General features: G+C 34.7%; 1 long non-coding RNA gene across 2 annotated transcripts; it reads right to left on the minus strand.

Annotated features, from left to right (window-relative positions):
- Positions 1-16,936: 16,936 nt before the first annotated feature.
- On the minus strand, positions 16,937-22,106 carry LOC126702586 (uncharacterized). 2 transcript variants are annotated; one of them, XR_007647789.1, is made up of 5 exons: positions 21,874-22,095; positions 19,364-19,506; positions 18,773-18,886; positions 17,253-18,024; positions 16,937-17,139 (listed from the first exon to the last, which is right to left on the minus strand). It is a non-coding gene; the product is annotated as an uncharacterized LOC126702586 (long non-coding RNA). The 2 variants fall into 2 exon arrangements; XR_007647788.1 differs by lacking the exon at positions 16,937-17,139 and having other exon boundaries at positions 17,226-18,024; positions 21,874-22,106.
- Positions 22,107-23,958: the final 1,852 nt, after the last annotated feature.

A 23,958-nucleotide genomic window follows, 5' to 3' on the forward strand; every position in this document is an offset into this window, starting at 1 on the left:
GAGAGGAAATTTGATTTCTCAAAAATTCATTCTTTTTATTAAATTCATCTAATCTAACAACCGATTCCTTTTTTTCAAGATTAGCCAATTTTAACTCTTTCTTGAATTTCTTAGAAACTTTCATAGATTTCAATAATTTCTTATGGAGAGTTTCACAGACATCAATAAGATCAATAGAAACATGAGCAAAAACATGATAAAAAAGACACTTCAAATTATCCATGACAACAAGAGTCAAGGATCAGCTCTTAAATTAAAAGATCTAAAACAAAAGAGCTACTTGCTCTGATACCACTTGTGAGTTCTTAAACCCCTTAAAACACAACCAGATTAACCTAGTTAATAAGTCAAGTGATTACTTAGTCAAATTATCAGATCTAGGTTAACACAAATATATCATATCAATGTAAAGTGTAGAAAATAAAGAACACAAAGATATAATGACCCAGGAAACCAAACCGGTAAAAACTTGGGGAGGATTTAACCTAGTTATCCTCAAGGTAAAACAGCAAAACCACTATGAAAGAATTGAAGTTTGTATAATAGCGACTTAGACCACTAACATCCTATTGCTACCACGAATAGAAAATTTACTGCCACGACCCCATGATAGCTCCGAGTCCACGGACTACTTCTTTCTTTGGCCTTTGCAAAACATAAACACCCACGTTTATGACTTTAAGATCCCACTCAAAGGTTTAGCAATACAAACTCTCATGTTTGTGACTCCAAGACCACCCTTGAAGGTTTAGATCATCGGCACCTTTGATGACTAGAGAAGGCAACAACTTCTACAAAACTGGATCTTGAGATTCTTCAAGTAATAACACCGATAGAAAATATGAGAGAGCTTTTTATGTACAAAACCCTAAATACAAAAGAGGCACACTCTTCTCTCTCTTAAAAGCCTTATAAAAACGTGCTTAGGGTTTCATTTATATACTGAGAGAAGTAGATCTGAAACCCTAATTCTTAATGGGCTTGAATTGCTGTTTGGGTCGACTAAAAATTCTACAGGTACGATTCTTGATCGGTCGAGCCTGTTCTTAGATCGATCAAGCCAGGCAGATTATGAAATCTTCTTCCTGCAGCTTGTATGTTCTTGAATCTTGACTTGAATCACCTTGAACATTGTCTAATAATACCTATAGACTTTAAGATCTATATCTAGAAAAGTTTGTGTTCACGATTTGCCAATTTTTCTAAACATTTAGAACCTAACACCATGAAATAATTAGTGCGTTAAATACTTCCTGCAAATGACATGCATAAATCACAAATAACATCAACACGACACTCCCATGTGAAAGGGTGGTTACATTTAAGACCATCACCAATCGTCCACTGGTTCTTCCAATGAATTGTCACTTTTTTGGCTTTCTAAAAAAAAAAACACAATCCATTCACGTAGTAAGTAAAAAAAATTATATAAAACAATTAAAATAATAATCCAATTAAAATTCTATTACCAACTTCGATAAATCTAAAACATGTTTCAATGTTTAATTTAAAATAATTTATCAATATCTTTTCATTTCAATAATAAATATTCATCTTAGAGGTCGTGTTAACACTGTGTTCATGTGCTTAGTTGACGTTATTGTTGTTATTGTTGTTGTTGTTTATTTATTTTTTTTTTTTCATTTTTTAACGCATTTTCTTTCTTTTAATCATGGGAGTGAATTGGAACAAATTACATTTTCTATCCTCTAATTTTTTTTTCTCAACAAGCAAATGACTCTTCTATCCCTCCACTTTTCTACCTCTAACCTAACAATATGAGAGAAAACTAAAATATCTTCTATCCCTCCACTTTTTTATCCTCTTCTCATTTTCTATCTACTCTTTTTTCCATGATTCCAATCAAACAGCCCTAAATGTAGTAGCAAATCAATTTTTCATATAAAGTTTAAATGTTGTGTGAAAAGGATTAATCAGCATGTCATGTATATCGAATTCTTGAGGGGTAAACGAAATGGGCCATATAACTTGCTGGAAATACGTAATTTACTTTATATATATATTGTAAGGTTGAATTTAATCAACCATTTTGTTGGCTTTATTCCGTGCCAAATTTACTTGTAATTCAGCATTTAAAAACCCTGTATTTAGGTAGGAATCTTGTAAGGGTAGTGTATGAGAGAGTGTGAAGAAAATTTCAAAAGTGTGCAACTCAACAGGGCCTTGCGATTGGATCTCGTGACTGGCTCGCGGCTGGCAAGTCGCCAAAGTAGGCACACGTGTGAAGCATGCAGGGAAGCTGAAGAGTCACGCCAGCTATTGCACTACAGGACAAAAGTCCCAGGCTGGCCAGGCAGTTAGCTCGCGACTTAGACTCGCAACTCAGTCAAGTCACGAGGCCAAGTCGCCAGAGCAACCTGTTTAGGAAAAACTGACCTTTCGCATTCCAAACACACATAAGTATAAATACCCCTTATACCCACGAAATGTTGAGAGTTTCGAGAGAGAATTTTGAGAGAGAAACCCTAGAGAAAAACAAGATTGACTCATCCACAATCTTCATCCTTTGATTCTCCAAATTCCTCTACTCTCACCCTCTCCATTGTTACATCCTTGAAAGGTACATTAGCCAAAACCTTTTCTCACCTTACCCATATCTGTGAGGAGGCTATTTGGTGCTTGGGAAGCAGTTAGGAAGGGACAAATTGATATTGGTTGATGCTATGGGCTATAGCGGAATCCGGTAAGCTAGAGAAGACAAAGGTTCAGCGTAACCTCGTTGGAGCAAGAAGCTTGGAAGGCTTAGGTACACTAGGTAGATTAGGCTTGGAGGGTCTTCTGCTATTCATGTATCCCAACTTCATTCTTTAGTGGATTATTGACCGCTTGGAGGGCGGCGGAGAGATTTTACACCAAGGACTTCAGTTTCCTCTTCGATAACACATCGCTGTGTTGTCTTTGTGTTTGCATCTCTCTTCCCTAAATCTTTACCATTTAATTTTTGCTGTGGTTGTGATTTTATCTAGTTTAGATTGTTTTATCAATTCTATTTTAAGCTTATGTTCATATTCTACATATATATTGTTTGATTATAAGCTTGAATTGGTAATTTGTAATTTAGGGGTCTAAACGTTCAAGGTGTTTTACACACTATTTGAACATTCAATTAGTATTAGAATAAGTACACTTGTTGTGGTTTAAATATCTAAGTGTGATCCTTGACCCCGTGTGTTTATTTGTCATGGATAGTACTTTGTATGCCTCTATGCATGTTTTGGATGTTGATGAATGTAACATGCCACGTGTTTGTGAAAATGCCTCTATGAGTGTTTATCCTCACGATTGTGATGACATGTTATTTGAATCATTGGGTGTTATTGATATTCCAAACGTCAAACTCTTCAAGAAAAAAGCTAAGAAGTTTCATAAAGATTTGAGCAAGTTATTTTGTGAAAATGATGATTTGATTGCTAAGCTCAATGAATCCAACAAATTGGTTGAGAAATATAAGAAACTTGCTGAAAATTTTCTTGAAAAACTGAAAGAGTTTGAATGTTTGAATATAGACTTGGATACTAAACTTGTTTTGTCTAACAAACTTGTTGATGAGCTAAAATGTAAGAACGAATCTCTGAAAATGTATGACAAGTGTTTGATTGCTGAACCTATTGCTAAAAAGGATAATAATATTTGTTGCAATCATGTTGCAGTATCCGATTTTGTGTCTATTGTGTGTTCTACCTCAAAGGACAAATCAGTGTACGTTCCTCCACACAAAAGAAATCAAAAGGTGAAGAGAATGACTCTTAAGTCAAAGCCTCCATTTAGATCTCAACCTAAGGTTTTGAATGGATCTAAGTTTGTTCCAACTTGTCACCATTGTGGTGTGATTGGTCATATAAAACCTCAATGTCATAAGTTAAAGAGAGAACAAAACCAAGTTGCTAGATCCATTCCCAAAAAGCCTAGTGGACCTAAACACATTATTTGTCACCATTGTGATGCTTTTGGTCATCTAAGACCTCATTGCTCTAAGTTTAATGCTCTTAAAAGAATCAAAAGAAAAGAGAAACTTGAGCTTCTTGGAAGTTGTGCTATAAAGAGTAAACCGAATTTGAGTGAAAATATCATGTTATTAAAGAAAATGTTTAATGCTCTTAACTCCTTGACTATGTGCATCTCCAGTTTTCATTCTTCCAACCCTCATCTCACTTCTCATGAGACACTCATTTCAAACAATCGTTCCGTTTGGATGAGAAAGGGTTCCTATGGTTGAGTTTTTACTCTTTTGGTCCTTGATCTAATTCTTTTAATCTTTGTAGGACCCTTCATGCATTGAATGTCATGTCTTCATGCATTTTGTGCATCTTGCATTTCTTTATATGCATTGTTTTTGTTTTGATCTTACTTTTATGTTTTAGTTTTTGTGTGAGTAAAAAAACCAAAACCACATAAAAAGTAAAAAATTAAAAAAGTTTGATCGTATATGTTTAAGCACATATCACATGTGAATTTGGCCTAGTACCTTCGTACTTATGGCGTAATGCATTTATGAGCTTAGCTTATTATCTATGCACATCTATCTTTGTGAAAAAAATCTTGAAATCTATGTGTGATTGTTGTAAATCGATCTTCAAGCCTGTCATAAATGATTGGTCAATAGTCTTGATGGTTTTGATACTTGCATAGACTTGTACCTATATATCTTCCCACACTTTTTATTATTTTTGCTTATAGAGCTCAACAAATGTAAATTTCAAAATGAAAAGAGATAATGAGCTGCAAAAACTGTCGCACATACTAGTATTTGACTAGGAAAAAGGGAAAGTGACTTGTATTGAAAATGTATGATGCCTAAAAAGTTAAAGACTTGTTCATCAAATTGAATTATCAAAAAATTTAGGCATCGATCTCAAAATGAGATGTAATGATTCAAGATTATCAAATGATATGATGTATATGGAGCCAAATGAAAAGTTTCAAAATAATGTTATCATGTTTTGTGAAAGGTCATATATGCATACCTCTATAATTGAGATAGACCACTTGATTCAGTACTAATTGTATATGACTTGATTGAATTGATCATTGAAACTTCATTCTAGACTAAGGACTATTCCACATTTGATACACACACACACAACACATATGCCTAATGTTCAATGAATGCCTTATTCATTTGTTCAATTGTACTTGTCTAAATGTGATGTGTGTGTGCTCAACTATATATGGATTAATCCAAAAAGATTTTTGATCATTTTATATGTATTTGGAAGTGATTTTTATCACTCTTTGTGTTCATGTTTAGTGGTTACTTCGTTTTTCATTGTTTAAACATGTTCTATGTTGAAAAACAGGTGTCTAAGTTTTTCGCGACTCACTCGCGACTCGCGAAAATTTTCGCGACTCGCTAGTCGTGTAACGCAAGTCGTGAGTTCATCCAGAATCTTTCATGACTCATCTCGTGACTCACAAAAATTTTCGCAACTCGTTCAATCACGAAACACCCAAAAATAGCTTTTTAAAGAGCTTTTCGTGGGAAACCTATTTTAAACCTCTCTCATCCTCTCTAAAACCCTTCTTTCAATATTTTTACATCAAAACTCATTAAATTTGAATGGTTTTTCATTCCATTAACATCTCTAAGGTAATTCTAAACTCTTTTCTTTGATTTGGATCCTTAGATTATGTTTTGGAGAGTTTTGTGCTCTTAGTTGGAATTTTCATCATAGAGGTTGGGAAAACTTATTTTTTGTCAAATTTTTGTATGGGATTGGTTTCTTTTGATAATTTGCTTTGGATGTTGGCCCATTGTAGCAAAAAGAACATGTATTAAGGATGGTTTTCATGATGGTCATGCATTGTTTTACATTATTATTCATAGTGTGCACGCTAGGTGTTTGATAAAATGCCTCTTAGGCATTTTCTCACTTGTTTGGACTCCGATGAGTACCAAAATTTGGGGATTCTCATGTTTCCTCATAAGGAACATGTTTGGTTCATTGGTTGTGTATTTAACACACCTTGCCCCACATGTGCATATTTCATGCTTTAGTCATGCATTGCACATAGCCACCTCTTACACACACCTTTGTTACCCTTGTCATGTATTGGTCTATACCTTGTTCCTTCATCCTAGCATGTCATGTTTACCTTATGCTTTGTATCATTTTGTTTTGTCTTAGGTTTGAGCTTCATTTTCTCATTCATCTTGCACCTCTCATGCATCATTTTTATTGTTCGTACCTTTATCTCTTGCCCTCGTTTTTTCTTGACCTTTTGTCTATTCGTGACAAAAAGGGGGAGAGTATACTGGAGAGTTTTTGTCATTTCTATATTGTAAGGTTGAATTTATTCAACCATCTAATTGGCTTTATTCCGTGCCAAATTTGCTTGTAATTCAGCATTTAGTAACCCTGTATTTAGGTGGGATTGTTGTAAGGGTAGTGAGTGAGATAGTGTGAAGATTGCTCAAGAGTGTGCAAGAAAACAGAGTGTCGCGGCTGGGACTCGCGGCTGGACTCGCGGCTTCAACCCGCCAGAAGATGCACACGTGCCAAGCATGCTGGAAGATGAACAGTCATGCTAGCTGGAGCACTACAGGACAAAACAGGACAACTGGCCATACGGTTAACTCGCGACTGGAACTCGCGACTTAGTCAAGCCGCGAGGTCAAGCCGCGAGCCACCCCTGTTTTGGAAAAACCTGACGTTTCGCATTCCACTCCACTTCAGTATAAATACCCTTTTAACCCACGATTGAAAGAGAGCTTCCAGAGAGAATTTTGAGAGAGAAACCCTAAAGAAAAACCAGATTGTTTCACCCACAATCTCTACCTTAGAGTCTCATCAAAATCCCTCACTCTCTTCCTCTCCATTGTCAAATCCTTGAGAGGCTTTATACCAAACCTGGTTCTCACCATTATCATCTCTGTGAGACAGACGTTTGGAGTTCTGAGAAGCAGTTAGGAAGGAGCCAATATTCATTGGTTGATGCTACGGTGTAGTAGCGGAATCCGGAAAGCTAGAAAAGAAAAAGGTTCGGCGCAACCTCGTTGGAGCAAGAAGCTTGGAGGGTTTAGGTGCATTGGGTAGATTAGGCTTGGAGGGTCTATTGCTGTCCTTGTATCCCAACTGTATTTTCTAGTGGATTGATTACCGCTTGGAGGGCGGCGGAGAGGTTTTTCGCCGAGGTCTTCGGTTTCCTCTTCGATAACATATCTGGTGTTATCGCTGTGTTTGCATCTTCCTTCCTCTCTATCTCTGCCTTTACATTATCTGCTGTGGTTTATTTTGTTGTGGCTTAGATAGTTGTTTAATCAATTCCATGTTATAGCATATGTTAAGTTTCCGCACACTAGTTGTTTAACATATTGCATGTGTTGATTAAATTGGTTTTTGGGGGTCTAAACGTTCAAAAGTGTTTTTGTACACGTTTTTGAACTTTCAATTGGTATCAGAGCAGGTACACAGCTGTTTGGTTTCATTACCATTTGTGTGATCCTAGACCCCTGAGTTGTGGTTGTTGTTTTTGTTTATACCATGCTGAATTGTAGCTCAAGTGTTTGTGAAAATGTCTCTATGCATATGACTGATAGGTGTCTTACTGATGACCTTGTAGAGTTATTGAAAACTAAGAAACATGCTAGAGTTTTTGTTCACATGCTGAAATATCTTGAGAATCAGAATCTTGTCTTACACAGTAGCATATCTGAATCAAAATCTTTGATTAAGAAATATAAAAGAAAGAATAGAATGTTGTGTGAGATGATTGAGAATCTGAAAATGAAAAATCAATCTAAAAGTAGCATGAAACCTGATGATGAGTTTGTGTTTGAAGGTCAAGATTGTCTGTCACATGTGAACCTATTTGTGCATACCTCATTAAAGGTGTTTAATGCATGTTTGTGGTATCTTGATAGTGGGTGTTCTCGCCATATGACAGGGGATAAGTCACTGTTTAAGTCACTCAAAGAAAAAGTAGGTGACTATGTGACCTTTGGGGATGGAAGCCATGCTCAAGTCCTAGGCAAAGGAACCATTGAGATACCCGGTTTGCCTCTGTTGAAAGATGTGCTGTTCATAAAAGGGCTGAAGGCAAATTTGCTGAGCATCACTCAAATTTGTGATGACAACTTTCTGGTACAATTCTCCAAGAAAGGATGTTTGATCATCAATAAAGAGGGGATTCAGGTTTTGGAAGGAAATCGGACTACGGATAATTGTTATGGAATAGTTCCCACGGCACCAATATCATGTAGAAGTGCTCGGGTAGATATGTTGGAGCTGTGGCATCACAGATTTGGGCATGCCAACTTCAAACAAGTAGCTAAAGTCTCCAAACTTGAAGCAGTCGAGGGACTTCCTAAGTTTGGAAAAGTAGAGAAGACCATTTGTGGTGCATGTCAAATGGGGAAGCAAACTAAGGCAAGCCATCACAAGGTAAATGTGATAGCCACCTCTCGTTGCTTGGAGCTACTTCATGTTGATCTGATGGGGCCCACCAGAACTGAAAGCCTAGGGGGAAAAAGATATATCATGGTCATTGTGGACGACTACTCAAGATACACTTGGGTTGAATTCCTTAGAGAAAAATCAGAAGCTTGTGAGAGGCTAGAGATTCTGTGCAAGAAACTACAAAATGAAAAGGGGATTCCAATAGCCAAAATTAGAAGTGATCATGGGAGAGAATTTGAGAATGCAAGATTCGAGTCCTTCTGTGAGAAGAATGGTATTAAAAGAGAGTTTTCAGCTCCCAAAACTCCACAACAAAATGGAGTGGTAGAGAGAAAAAATCGTGTGATTCAGGAGATGGCAAGAGTCATGTTGCTTAATAAGCAAATACCTCAAAATTTTTGGGGAGAAGCTGTCAACACCTCGTGTCACATTGGCAATAGGATTTTCTTTCGAGCTGGTACAAAGAAGACTGCATATGAGATATGGAATGAGAAGAAGCCTAAAGTGAAGTATTTCCGGGTATTTGGAAGTAAATGTTATATCTTAAATGATCGAGAGAATCTTGGGAAGTTTGATGCAAGAAGTGATGAGGGTATTTTTCTTGGCTACTCTACTACAAGTCGAGCATATAGAGTGTTCAACAAGAGAACAAAGACTGTGATGGAATCCATAAATGTCAAGATTGATGATGCCTTACCTAAGGTGGAAATGATTGATGATGTAGAAGGGCCGAGCACTGAAGAGCCTGATGTTGAGGTAGAAGCTTTGGATATAGAAGGTGAAGAACCTATACCAGAAGTAGAATCGACTCCCATCAACCCAAGAAGGGAAACGAGATCGATGTCTAGAACTTCAAGTCCTCTTACTCCACCAGAAGTTCATCCTCCTATCTCTCGTAGTGATGAAGTTTCCACTTCAAAAAGGCCTTCCTCAAGAATTCTCAAGAATCATCCGGAAAGTAATATCATAGGATCACTTGATGACGGTCTTCGCCTCAGGAAAGGAAATATTCTGCTAGCCAATCATGTAACATATCACTGTTATCTTGCACAGTTTGAACCAAAGAGGGTTGAAGAGGCTCTTCTAGATGAGAATTGGGTTGAATCAATGCATGACGAGCTGAATCAGTTTGTGAGGAATGACGTGTGGGAACTTGCTCCACGGCCTGAGAACGTTCATGTTATAGGCATAAAGTGGATTTTTAAAAACAAAACTGATGAAGATGGGGAGATAATTAGAAACAAGTCTCGGTTGGTGGCTCAAGGCTACACACAAGTAGAAGGGGTGGATTTTGATGAATCATTTGCTCCGGTGGCAAGACTCGAATCCATTCGAATCCTCATGTCCATTGCGTGCACCTTGAAGTTCAAACTTTATCAAATGGATGTTAAGTGTGCTTTTCTGAATGGATATCTAAATGAAGAGGTTTTTGTTGAGCAACCAAAAGGATTTGAGGATCCTCATTTTCCAGATCATGTATTAAGATTAAAGAAAGCACTGTATGGTTTAAAACAAGCGCCTAGAGCCTGGTACGATCATCTTACACATTATCTTCTAGATAGAGGTTTCAAGAGAGGGTATGCTGATCGAACTCTATTTGTCAAAAATGATGAAGATTATCTCCTTGTGGCACAAGTCTATGTTGATGACATAGTGTTTGGAGCAACTATCGAAGATCGTGCTACTGAATTTTCTGAGGAGATGAAGAAGGAGTTTGAGATGAGCATGGTGGGGGAGCTCACATTCTTTTTGGGTCTTCAAGTCAAACAACAGAAGGAGGGTATATTTGTATCTCAAGAGAAGTATGCCAGAAATATTGTCAAGAAGTTTGGCCTAGACTCCAAAAAACATGCCTCCACTCCCATGAGCTCTGCCACTAAACTGAATGTGGATTCATCAGGAGTTGAAGTAAGTCCCACATTGTATAGGAGCATCATTGGAAGTTTGCTCTACCTTACAGCAAGTAGACCGGACATTGCTTTCAGTGTGGGCGTTTGTGCCAGGTACCAAGGGGGAGAAGACATTGTATTAATAAGAAAACTGTGTTTTGTTTGCTTCTCTTTATATTTGTTTTCTTGTTTGCTTTATGGTGCTTTGAGTTATACTTTGTTGTTCTCATTGCATCATGTTTGTATGTTGGACGTGCATACATCCTTATGCTATTGTGCTTTATTAAATGCATGTTCGGATGATCATTTGCTTTACTATATGATCATTGTAGTCATTTCTTTATGATTGTTTTGTTGTATAATCAAGTTGCTCACATGTTTCACTTCATGTTTACTTGATCGCAATTTACTTGTTATATTATACTTGTCCTTTTATACTTGCTTTACCTTGAGGGTCTAATGTGTTTTGTGTAAGTGTTTCAGGTTATAGGTATATATGTTCCAAGTTCATCACAGCTCCTATGATTCATGATAGGGGGAGTGATATGATAGGGGAAGAAAGAGAGAAAGAGTTTTGTGTTATATTAACTATGTTTTGGCTTTGCTCATAGTTCATGATAATGCTTAGCTATTTAAAATGTTTTTGTTTGTATACCCATGCTTTGTAGCTTAGTACTTATTGTTAAATGTTATGCATTTTCTTTAAGTACTTCACTCTTGTACCCTTTATTGGATTTTATATCCTTAACGCAATTTCCTTGCGTTGTTGCATTGGTTGAGTGTTGGACATGCAAATGATACTTTGCATTAAGCTTATTAGCTTGTATGTCTAGATGTTCATTCCTTGTGTGAATTTGCATTGTGGTCACTATTTATAGTAATTGTTCATTTTTGGTCAAGCCATGCTTTATTGCTTTAATCTATAGTGCTTAATCGCATTGTGCTTGTTCCATATGCATTACAAGTTTTCTACATACAATGATCATATTGTGTTGTTGTTTTTCAGGAGATACTTGTTCTTATGGTTCAAGAGCTACACAGATTCTAGAGTTAGGTGTGAGTGAGTTTTGTTCAACTGTTCCCAACTCACATGTTAAGTCTAGAGTTTATTTTAGGGTTTTGTCACGGAATAACAAAAGGGGGAGATTGTAAGGTTGAATTTAATCAACCATTTTGTTGGCTTTATTCCGTGCCAAATTTGCTTGTAATTCAACATTTAGAAACCCTGTATTTAGGTGGGAATCTTGTAAGAGTAGTGTGTGAGAGAGTGTGAAGAAAAGCTCAAAAGTGTGCAACTCAACAAGGCCTCGCAACTGGATCTCGCGACTGGCTTGCGACTAGCAAGTCACCAAAGCAGGCACACGTGTGAAGCATGCAGGAGAGCTGAAGAGTCAGGCTAGTGGTTGCACTATAGGACAAAAGTCCTAGGCTGAACAAGCAGTTAGCTCGCGACTTAGACTCGTGACTCAGTCAAGTCGCGAGGCCAAGTCGCCAGACCACCCTGTTTAGGAAAAACTAACCTTTCGCATTCCAAACACACATAAGTATAAATACCCCTTATACCCACGAAATGTTGAGTGTTTCGAGAGAGAATTTTGAGAGAAAAACCCTAGAGAAAAACAAGATTGACTCATCCACAATCTCATCCTTTGATTCTCCAAATTCCTCTACTCTTACCTTCTCCATTGTTACATCCTTGAGTGGTACATTAGCCAAAACCTTTTCTTACCATACCCATATCTATGAGGAGGCTATTTGGTGCTTGGGAAGCAATTAGGAAGGGACCAATTGATATTGGTTGATGCTATGGGCTATAGCGGAATCCGGTAAGCTAGAGAAGACAAAGGTTCGACGTAACCTCGTTGGAGCAAGAAGCTTAGAGGGCTTAGGTACACTGGGTAGATTAGGCTTGGAGGGTCTTCTACTGTTCATGTATCCCAACTTTATTCTCTAGTGGATTATTGACCGCTTGGAGGGTGGCAGAGAGGTTTTACGCCGAGGACTTTGGTTTCCTCTTCGATAACACATCGCTGTGTTGTCTTTGTGTTTGCATCTCTCTTCCCTTAATCTTTGCCATTTAATTTTTGCTGTGGTTGTGATTTTATCTAGTTTAGATTGTTTTATCAATTCTGTTTTAAGCTTATGTTCATATTCCGCACATACATTGTTTGATAATAAGCTTGAATTAGTAATTTGGGGGTCTAAACGTTCAAGGTGTTTTACACACTATTTGAACATTCATATATATATATATATATATATATATATATATGTCATTTAATTAAACTATGGGTCACAAATTTAATGAAGGCTTGACACACCACAAATGGTGCCTTGGTGGATTTTATAGTTGTTGTGAAAATAATGGTTGCATTAAATGCTTTCTAACAAATCAATTATTGGTCTCTAAAACATAGTATGATTAAAACCCGCAACCACTTGTCATTGTGTATTTAAAAAAAAAAAGACACTTTCAATCAGAAAAGTACCAAAGATAAGCAAAATCCTTCTTTGTTTACATGAAAAATCAAAAGATGCAACGTAGTCATAATGTGAACACAAGTGGTAATCTTGTCAAAATTATTTATTACTTGTCCTCTACTTTCTTTTTATTTATTATTATTATTTTTTTTTATGGACTCATCCTCTTCCACTTGGCCGTCAGCTGTTTTTAATTTTCCGGAACTGTGTGGCAAATCATAAATGAATTTAGTTTTGAGTTATATTGTAGTTGAACTAAAACAAATAAATTAAAATTGAATTTTTTTTAATACAAGATAGAAATTCTATTCTAACCTAATCTAAGTGTATATGTGAGTGAAACTCCCTCCTAGAGACTTGAAAACCAATATTAATTGAGATTCAATTTGTCCAAATCAATTTATCCTAGCAAACAAAAGAATTTTCCGCTACTTAAATTTACTAATGCTGTTTGTTATGAGTAACTTCTATTGTCAAAGTTTTATCATTATCAATATTACTTTTTTTAGAAGACTTTTACCAAAATTACTTGGTTAGTTGGTTTAGAATTTTTCCCAAAAGTTTCTAAAAAAATAAATTTTAATATTTATTTTAAATTATTTTAATATTAGATCATAATTTTTTGTTTTAACAATGAAGGTTGGTTTAAATGTTGTATGTACGGGTCGTTTGGTTGAATATTGTATAAAATCAAGTTTATTTGTGATATGGGTATTGCTCAAACTTATTTGGGAAAATGAGAAGAGATGCGAATTTTGGCAATATCATTGCCTTCTGAGAAAAAAAAAAGTAAGAGAGAGAGAAAAAAATGTGATGGTAGGAGAGAGAGAAATGAATTTTGGTAATGTGGTTGCCAAAATTCCTGCCCAAAATATTCTGGTGAGAGGAGAGAGAACAAAAATTAAGGAATTGTAACAATAGAGTTGCCAAAATTGGAGGAGATAGGAGAGAGAAAAAATTAATGGGAATTGTGAAAGTTGCCGAAAATTAGAGGAGAGAGGAAAAAAGAAAAAAAATTTATAGGAATTATGGTAATAGAGTTGCCAAAAATTGAAGGAGAGGAGAGAGAAATAATTAAGGAATTATGCTTTTAATTCCCAATTCAACATGGAGAACATTGTTGGCTGTTTCCATTAATTACAAAGGGAATTTTTTTCCCAATTCAATATCACCAGAACCTTCTCCGATTGATTTTACGGCATATTCATTATATTTTTATTTGTTGTTTGGAATACAATCAGTACATATTGGAGGAAGAAGTTGTTTGGAATACAATCTGTACATATTGGAGAAGGAAGAAAAGAAAGTAAAGAAGTTCGTGAGACCAAAAAAAAAATGATTAATATAATTGAAAATTTTTAGAATAAATTATGAAATAGGAAACGAACAAAATGTAAATTTTAATTATTCTAAAAATTACATATATCGAAGATGATAAATAATATTATTAGATTTATGTTGGATAACCATAATTCCTATTTAATTTTTTTTCTCTCTTTCCTCCAATTTTCGGCAACTCTATTGCCATAATTTCTATTTAATTTTTTTCTCTCTCCTCTCTCCTCCAATTTCGGCAACTCCATTGACACAATTTCTTAATTTTTTTCTCTCTCCTCTCTCCTAAATATTTTGGGTAGGAATTTTGACAACTACATCATAGAAATTCATTTTTCTCTCTCTCCTGCCGTCACAAAATTCTCTCTCTCTCTCTCTCTCTCTCAGAATTTCACATCTTTTTCCTAATAATTTGAACAGTACCCATATCACAAATAAACTTGATTTTAAACAATATTCAGCTAAAAGACTTTGTATGTACGCTATGTAGCTCAACGTTAGGTTCTGTTTGGTTGATGGGTTTGTACTTTTTCACCAATATTTTATTTAGGGACATGTTATATATGAGCTGATATGTAAAATTGTAATTTACAACTATGTTTTTGTTGGCTTTGATAATTTTTTAGACCCCTTAAAAACACAATTGGATTAACCTAGGTAATTAGCCAAGTTGTTACTTAGTCCAAATTCAAAATCTAGGTTATCACAATCAAACAATCATATCATGCAAAGCAGCGGAAAGATAAATAACACAATGATATGATCACCTAGGAAACCAAACCGGTAAAAACCTGGGGAGGATTTAATCTAACTATCCTCAAGATAAACCTGAATCCACTATGAAATAATCGAAGTTGTTCAACAGGACTTAGACCACTAACATCCTATTGCTACCCACCAGTAGAAAATTACTGACACGACCACGTGTAAACTCCGAAACCATGGACTCCTTCTTTCTTGGATTCTCCAGCAAGTACAAGCACACCCGCTTGTGTTTCTTTAAGTTCTTATGGCAGCAACTGAATGATCATTAAGCTCTTGAAGAAATCTCCTTCTTGATAATCCTAAGCTTGTGTAAAGGAAAGCTCCTCACAGATCTCACAAGAAATTTACACAAACAGCAATATGAACAACAAAGTCCTTAGAAAGCTTTTGGGTACAAAACCTTAGATACAAAAAGAGGCACACTCTTTTCTCTCTAAAAAACTTATAAAAACGATTTAAGGTTTCCCTTATATATAGGAGTGTTTTACTTGAACCCTAATACGTTTAAGTAGAGTTTGGGCTGAACTGGAATTCTGCAGAAAAATAAATCTGCACGTGGTTCGATCGATCAAGTCTAATTTTCGATCGATTGAGCCTTGTAGATTTAGTCCAATAAATTCTGCAATCACTTGATTCCAATTTTACAAATAAACATACTTTGAGCAAGCCTAAACCTAGACTCTATGTTTTGATCATGGTTGGCCAACATAATACAAATTGAAGTTCTAATACATTTAAACTTAAAGTCTTAGAACCTAACAATCTCCCCCTTTGGCAATCCGTGACAAAACACATCACAAACATGAAATGCTCAAAGTTACAAATAGCCCAAATACAATTCAACCTAACTATTATCTATCAGTTGCAAGTGTAGACAACAACACGACTGAATTAACCTGTATATGCCTGAAATACTAAACAAACACATAAACGCATGTGTGGAAAATACAAGTAAACAAAAATAAATTCTCGTCTTTACAAAACACAAAACAAAGACGTATATCATGAACAACTCATGAATATAAATCAATGAGCAGTGAAACAAGAAAGTATCTCCCCCTATCAAAAACAATTTCAACTCCCCCTAAACAAAACAAATAAGATTCCCACATATCAACTATTTCTCCCCCTTTTTGTCACGTATTGTCAAAGACAACTCAATAAAGAGTAAACATACGCAATAAAGGATAAGAGAAAATAGAGAATCAAGGGAACACAAAACAATTCAACTTTATAGTAAAAAGAGACAACTCCCCCTATGAACAACAAATGTTAAAAACAAGCTTCTCCCTCAATAAAAACTAGCTGATGTTCCCGTGCAATGCACGGGTACGATGTAAATTTTTTTTTAAATATTTTGTAATAAATTATCTTTATGACTATGCATAATACTCAGTATGTGATTTAATGCTTGAGGAATTAGTTTCAATTATATTACATGTTATTAAAAATAGAGTAAATATAATTTGTTAAGATTAATATACAAAAGAATATGAACCTAATAATCATATTTTAAATTGTTAAGTTTACTAAAACTAAAATGGCACCTGTGAAGGCTAAATAAAGAAAATTTTCTTACAAGATAGAAAGATACTTCTATAGAAAAATAAAAATATAAATATAAAAAGAAAGAAACATGGCACAAATTTTGAGTTGCAACATGGGTTCCTGCTTCATTGATTAAGCCTATCAATGCTCTTATGCTATCAAATATTGATATGCATGTCGAAAAAAGTCAATAGTTTATAGGACTTCAAAACTTTGAATCCCAGTCATTCTATTCAGTTTACAAAAACCAAGTGTCAATGTAACTTGACAAAACGCCAAAAAGAAAGACACAAATAGGTAATTTAAGAATTTACTTTGATTAAAACTCCGAAAAAAAGAACTTATTAATCAGAATCATGTTTTATGAGTTCATCAAGGGTGACATCCAAAAACCCCATATTTGTTTATTTTTAACATCCCCTAGGGGAAAAAATCACTGAGGTTATAGCAAATTTTGAGAAAATTAGTAACTTTTCAAAATAAATCACTCAATGCATCATGTATTAGAAGTGTTAATGAACCAGTGTTTTAGACAGTAAATTAGAAATCATCCTCCTACCTATTTTTGCAATAAATTTATTAGAATTATTACATGCTTAGGGTTCTTCAACATACGGATTGAATCTAATGATTGGAAATTGATATCAACATAAAAACTTCTACAAATGTAATAGTGATCATAAGGGTCCACACTGGAAGTGCATCTGCCCATAGAGGATAAAAGAAAATAAATCAATGAAAAGGTAACAATAATAATATTTTAAAAAAGAAAGAGTCAAAAAAAATGAAATACAAAGTGGAAAACATAGAATCATACTCATATCAAAACCACCATGGAGTAAATGGAGCAACTGAAACTTTTCTTCTTTGGAAGCATTTTAGAGAGATATAGTATGTTGGGGTATTGGTCTTTTTTTTTTTTTTCCTTAAACTAATCAAAGATAACTTGCATTAAATACTATTCATATTCATTACATCAGTGTTTAGCTAATCAATAAGCAAGTCACACCAATAAATACGCATGCTGATTCACCTCTCACCTAGAACTGCTTTACCTTCCATGGTTTGAACAGATTCGTTCTTAATATTGCTTCCTCCACCACAGCTCCCAGCATGAATTATCTTCTTCCTCAGATCACAGCTTGTCAAAAAAAACTTGCTAAATCACCCTCTAAGATGATATCTCTTGCACCTATTCCAATTGCAAAAACTTGCTAAATCGCCCTCTAAGATGATATCTCTTGCACCTATTCCAATTGCAAAATTAATAGCTTGGCCAACTGCTGCTAGTTCTGCCTCCTCCAGATCCATAATTGGTCTCCCTTTGTAACTCAATGCGGCAATGAGCTACCAATTATCATCTCGTATAAAGACTCCTACTCCAAATGTGCTTCGTTCTTTAAACATTGCTCCATCAAAGTTTATCTTGAAGGACATCTCTTGCAGCAAAACATATAGCCTCTTTGGCCATCACACCAGACAATTTGTACTGTTATTTGAAAAGCCATTAATTTCTTTAATTGCACAACATCCACACTATCACAAAAAGTTCCTCCACCACCTCTTCTTCTTTCCCTTCTAAAATTTTCCTGCAAGTTTAATGACAAAAAAGTTTGACGAAGAGAATATATTGATTGGAAAAATATGTAGAGAAAAAATATCAAATCAACCAATCCATTGTAATTAACCCTTGCAATTCTGCATTAATTTTGCATTGAATCTCTTAAACATGTAAAGTGATAAACGCATACCAAAGATATGAGTTGTTTGGCTAATTTAATGTGTAAAAATTCCTTTCACTAATTAGCCAAATCCCTTTTACCCATTTTGTCAAAAGACTTTGATTTAAGTTGAATTGAACCACCATAATCTTTGTTCCAACCAAAAAATAATTTTCAAGGAAATCAACCTTAAACAGTGTCACAAAATGGGAAGAACATGGCCCATATAAAATATGAAATTTCACATATCACATCAAAAAGAAATTTTCAATTAACTTATGGCATGCAACAATAAGTCAATAACATATAATCAAAATACCAAAAGAATGTATATAGAACACTGCAGATATTCAACTTATTTTGAATTAGAAGATAAAAATCAGATCTGGGAAGGAGAGAGATAGTAAGAGATGGAGTGGGAATGAATCTGAGATGAGAAAAAAAAAATGAGTCAAAGGATTACAAATCACGTCTAAGAGAATTCCATTAAACACGTGACCTGCAACCATTTTTTCTTTTTATAAAGCTGATCTTCCAAATGAAATATGCAAATGAAGGGATAAAACAATTGCATAAATATGGTGACACGTTCGAATTTGAAAGAAGAATCATTGACCTTCAATTTAAAGCAAGTCAGGCATGGCCTTTGAAGATTGCTTCTTTTGTATCTGTGATAGTCTCTAATTTAGCCGTCAAGTTCTTGTTTTCTTTCTTTTTTAGTAGTGATTATCTGCCCTTTTTTTTGGTAGTCTCATTTGAGGGGTTTAACTTTGATGAAGAGAAGAGGGGCGAGAGAGAGAGAGAGAGAGAGAGAGGTAGTAATGGCAAAGAAAATTGGAACGTAAGAAGAAAGAACAACCATTTTATGAAGAATACCAAGAAGAAGGAGAAATGACAGCTAAGTTGCACACATGGCAAGACTTCATGCTCTTGAACTTCAAGGTACGCAACATTGCAACCCCAACAATAATAACTGCCAATGTGTTTACCACATTTCCTTGTGTTTAAATGAAATGTTTCAACTTCTTGTGGCTTAGTGACCAAAGTCAAAGCCAAAACTATGGTTTGATACCATCAATTTTATACTAAAGTAGTCCAACCAAAGCAACAGTCATGTAACAATTCTGTAGGTGTCAAGTTTTATATTAAGAAAAATATATGAATAACAATTGTAAATTAGATAGGAATAACCACTCTGACTGATTACCTTAACAGAAATGATAGCATGACCAAGAAGTGGAAGCAGATTGGGATGACTGAACAGTGAGGAAACACAGATCTCCTCCCTTACCAACTCCAACTGTTTAGTATTCTGAATCATAACTTTTTTCATAGTGTAAGTGCCATCATCTGGACAATAAACCAAATTCAGATCAAAATCAAGATTTCGTCCCCTTCCTCAAAAACCAACTGGGGAAAAAAAAAAATAAAAAAAAAAAAAAAAAAAAAAAATAAAGAAACAAAAACAGAAGAACATATGTATATATAGTAAAAGAATGGTGAGGGCCAACTAAGATTATCATTTATTAGTGCAACACCCTGTCATAGTTATTCATATATATAGGGCAAAACAATGATGCAATGGTGCCTTATAAAATTCCCTTTTTATGTATAATAATCATATTCTTTATAAATCTAAACTGTTCAAATAATTTTATAAACATAAGGATGATCAATTTTTAAATTTTGCTTGAATCAATCAAGTTAAAGTAAAGTAATCCATTTCTTTATTTAGAATGAATAGTGTTGCATACATGAGACAAACAGTAACTTTTAATTTCTAGTAAAAATAGGGATTCAATGTGTGTGTGATAGATATAGATACATACACACATACACACCCTAAGCATTCACATCAGTTGGTAGGATAATATCAAGTTATCATCAAAGAATAGCTACCAGCTCAGCCTATAAAATAAAATAAAAAATGATATAACGAATTCAATATGAGATTATTAAGCTCATTGTCATTCAAACATCAAGGCCTATAAAATTCAAAAAAATTAATTACATACGCAGATCATCAAATCCCAAAAGCAGATATAAGGAAAAAAGAAAGGAGAAGATAAAAGAACAACAACAACACCCCAGAAAATTAGAAAAATAAAAAAAATATTTCAAGGTTGCCATATTGTAAGATCTAACATCATAGAAAGATGCCATAGTTCCAATAGAATTCCCACATCATAGTATCATATCAAAATACAAAATTCCAATAAGGCCATCATTTGAGAATTAAGATTTGCCCAAATTATCAAACCTCACCATGGAACCATAACAGTACCAACCAAGAAGACCAAAATCCAGAACAAAACTGAATCTAACACAAATACCTAAACCTATACAAATCCATCAATATGTCCAAAACTAAGTTGTATTTTAACCCAAATCTAAAAAGGGTAAAAATAAAAAACTTTCCTGGTGGAGGTTTCGAAGATCTAATGGTGTGTTTGCCTATGGTTCTGGCAGTCTAAGGTTGGCGTTGGTGTGAAAACTAACGGTCAAGGCACCCCTTCTGCTTTATTTTACATTGGTCTTAACGGTGTATTAAGATTCCCAAACCTGGTGTAGCCTTTCGCTTTTAAAATGTACATGCATATAATGAACAGGGAAGTTCACCAAATGTCCTAGATAATGTTTCCTAACAATCACCATAAGGAGCTGTTAAATGAAACTGGTGCAATCAATCATAGTAAATATAATTTGTACAAAGTTTCTCTACAATAAGATAGGAATACAACTATATCTATACAGCAGATACACTTGCCAATGCAACTTGGATAGAGTTAGATCCAGAATTACCACTTCAAATAGTTATCTTCTTCTCTAATTTATTTCTCTCTTTTCAATTTCAATTTCAAATAAAGGTACATTCTTAACAATACTTACAGTGGTTCAAGATTAATCTGCATAGTTCCAATGGCTTTAAAAAAGGGACCATTCAGAAACAACAAATGCAAAAACTTTAAAATTTAAAATAAAACTTTAGTGTAGTTTTGGTTACTCAAAGGTTTGTTCTTTGAGTAACAAAGCAAATCTTCATTTTATGTGAACTCAAAATCAAAGCAACCCAAATATTCAAAATCGATTCTAAATACCCAAAACATTGAGCCAAGCCAAATACCCTAAAAACAAAACTTCTTCTAACCAAAACCCCTTAATCAAAACCAAACCTTACCCAAAATACTAATCTAAATCATAATTAACCCCCAATTGATTCTCCAAATAAAAACCAAAAACCCTTAATTTTTTAGTTTAAAGCAAAACTTTACAGGAAGCGATTCCGGTAGTCTGATAGTGGGTGGAGGCTTACGGTGATGATAGAACTTGTGGTGGTGCCCCTTTCTCAATCCATGGTGCATTAACTTAACAGTCTAATTATTATTCTTCCTCTTCTTCCAAAAAAAATTCCAATCGGTCGATCTCTCTGAACTCTGTGACTAACCGACTCTCTCTCTACCGTTCTCGGACTTTTGGCCTCTAAGCCTTGATTATCCAAAGCCAATTGTAAAATACGCTAAAACTAAACCAAAATCAAACACAAAATTAATTGAATCCAAATACTCCCAAAAGTTTTTAGTATTCTGAGAAACTAAATCAAATCAAAACCTAATGTAACCCAAATACCTAAATACAAATCAATCCAACCAAATTTCTCAAAACCAATTCATATTTCATACCCAGATCTAATAAGCAAGAACCAAAAAAAAAACTTACCAGTGGTAGTTCTCTCTCTATGTCCGTATCTCAAATCCTGCGTGCACCTTTAGGTTATCGGCGCCGGTTCCGGACACGGAACGGACGGTGGTGGGAAAATGATGGTGATAGCCGGCCGGCGGTACGAACTCTGTCTCCTTCTCATCTCCGTGTAGCAAGCTTTTTTTCATTTTTCCTTCTCTATCTCTATATCGCAAGGCTAATTGTATTTTAACCGGTTTTTTTTGTTTTGTTTTATATACTGACAAACTATCAAACGGGGTTAAAATTGTGAAAGAATATAACTTATCGCACCGTACGGTATTTGGAAAAATTGTAAACGTGGCAGCATTTTAAGGGGCCTTTTTTCCTAACGTGGCAGCACCTCCTTAAAGGCTTCTGCTATTATATATAGTATTAGATTAGATAGGAAAAACACAACAAGTTTTGGGAAAAACAGTTTCGGGGAAAATTTAGGAGGTGGGGAAAAGAAAGACACACACACAAAACTTAAAAACTAAGATGAGGATACACATGAAGAAAAATATTCTCTTTTTCAATAAATGCAAACTTGACACTATGTGACCCATAAACAGTTACATGAGTAGAGAAAATATTTGCACATTGATTATCCATCATATCTCTTAAGAAAAAAAATTTCTGCAAAGCAATTTAATGCAGAAACTCCTCAAAGCACAATATTTCTGCAAAAAAATATTTCATGAAGAAAAATATTCTCTTTTTCAATAAATGCAAACTTGACACTATGTGACCCATAAACAGTTACATGAGTAGAGAAAATATTTGCACATTGATTATCCATCATATCTCTTAAGAAAAAAAATTTCTGCAAAGCAATTTAATGCAGAAACTCCTCAAAGCACAATATTTCATGAATGAAATGCATGAGTATGAGATTAAAAGTTTTTCAAAAACACTTCAATTCAACCCAGATCTTTCAAAAACAAGTTTTTCAACCAATTTGTCTCCAAAACTCAAATATTAAAGACATTTTGCATCAAAATCCAGGAACATGTAATCTTGGATGGCCACAACAAGATCATACACAATATAATGTACCAAGTTTAGTAAAGAGTAACTTGTGTAGTGTGTGCAACTAGCAAAAGTTTGAGATACATGTGAGGTGATATGTGTATAACAATTAAACACAAACTCTACAAAATTCATCACATAGAATTTGAAAGAGACTATTTCCAAAAGAGTTACATCATATAACTCCCACATCTTCTAGATCATAAGCTTGCAATCATGTAAATTTGCCTTATATTGTACACACAAATTTTATTTGTTCAGAAATTTATTAATAATAGCCGGGATAATGTACACACCAATTTTATTTGTTTGATTTAACATTAAGTCCAATAATGTACACACCAATTTTAACATTTAAACCAAGGCTACACCTTATGTTCTTTTTGTGCATGTGCTACACTTTCTCAAGCACAAAATCTTATGATATGCACTAAGGTATTCATGATTGGCTAGTAAACAGTGGTGAGATGGTTATTTATGCCTTTCTCAAAAGGTTCAAGTCCGACAGTCAAAGACATGTGACTTCAAGATCAAGACAAAGTGATCAAAACCATAAACATCTTTCTCACACAACATGCACTACAAACTTCAACTAGTAAAGTGCAATAAGTAAGCTCATCAAGGCTAAACAAGGTACAAAAGATATGTTATGTGAAAATAAATTGACCAACCTTTTTCAAAAACTAAGAAAATAGTGCAAAACATAATTTGGTTCCTTTTTCTCCCTTTTTTTTGTTTTTTTTTTTTTTTTATTTGAGAAAAAACAAAAACAACCTAGAATGAAATGCATGAATGTTATGCAATGCAAATCCTAGAAACAGAGAAAACAAAAACCAAAAAAAGCAATGGTCACAAAGAATAGCAATGAAGCACAAGGACCATGTCAGAAGGACTCAATTAGATTGAGCCTTTTGCATCCAAAACCTTTTAGATGCACCACGAGCATTGGAGTTCTTATTCACAGGGGAATGATTACCAACTCCAGGATTAGAATAAAGGCTTAGAGCCTTTACCAATTCACCAATGAGTACCATAGGATCTTGTGCTTGAGGC

Source organism: Quercus robur, chromosome 10 (genome assembly GCF_932294415.1).
Source record: "Quercus robur chromosome 10, dhQueRobu3.1, whole genome shotgun sequence".
In the NCBI taxonomy this organism is placed as follows: domain Eukaryota; kingdom Viridiplantae; phylum Streptophyta; class Magnoliopsida; order Fagales; family Fagaceae; genus Quercus; species Quercus robur.